We start from the raw sequence: 639 nt of genomic DNA, 5'->3' as shown, positions 1-639 counted from the left end.
AGTCAAATATGGGATAAAAAAGTTTGAGTTTTTTTATGATCGGTCAACACTTCTTGGTACGAATGGATAACTCTTCATTTTCAAAGATCCTCGAGTCCAATCAGAAGACATTACCAGAACCGCAATTATTGAGGTTAAAGTCATGGTTTAGCAGGTATAATTTTGAAGTCCAGCATATAAAAGGAACAAGAAACCTCATCCCAGATTTCTTATCCAGACTATCAAAGCCACAACCAAAACCCCAACCTATTATCCTTCTCACCTCAACAATTAATCTTCCAATAATCTTCATGGCCTCTGCATCTTCAAAAAACCCTCTGCAACCTCCCTCACCACCAGACCTTCCTACAAACCTCACAACGAAATAGGTCAACAATTTTGCCAAAAATATAATGTTCCATTATTTGGCAATCATCCAACAGACTTTCTCACTACCTATCCAACCCAATTTCTTTTATCCAGATTACCCTTGGTGCTTAATCTATCACCTTTCTCCTACCCATCCACAAATTGAAAGTGAACTATGGTTTCTATGGTGTCTTTCCACAGTTTGTTATCATGCTATAAAAGTGCCAGTCATGGACCTCCTTTACTTCTTCAATATTGATACAAATGCAGAACATATCCATGGAAATATCT

The sequence above is a fragment of the Ricinus communis genome, chromosome 8 (genome assembly GCF_019578655.1).
Source record: "Ricinus communis isolate WT05 ecotype wild-type chromosome 8, ASM1957865v1, whole genome shotgun sequence".
Lineage (NCBI taxonomy): Eukaryota > Viridiplantae > Streptophyta > Magnoliopsida > Malpighiales > Euphorbiaceae > Ricinus > Ricinus communis.
Note: the sequence above shows the minus strand (reverse complement) of the source record.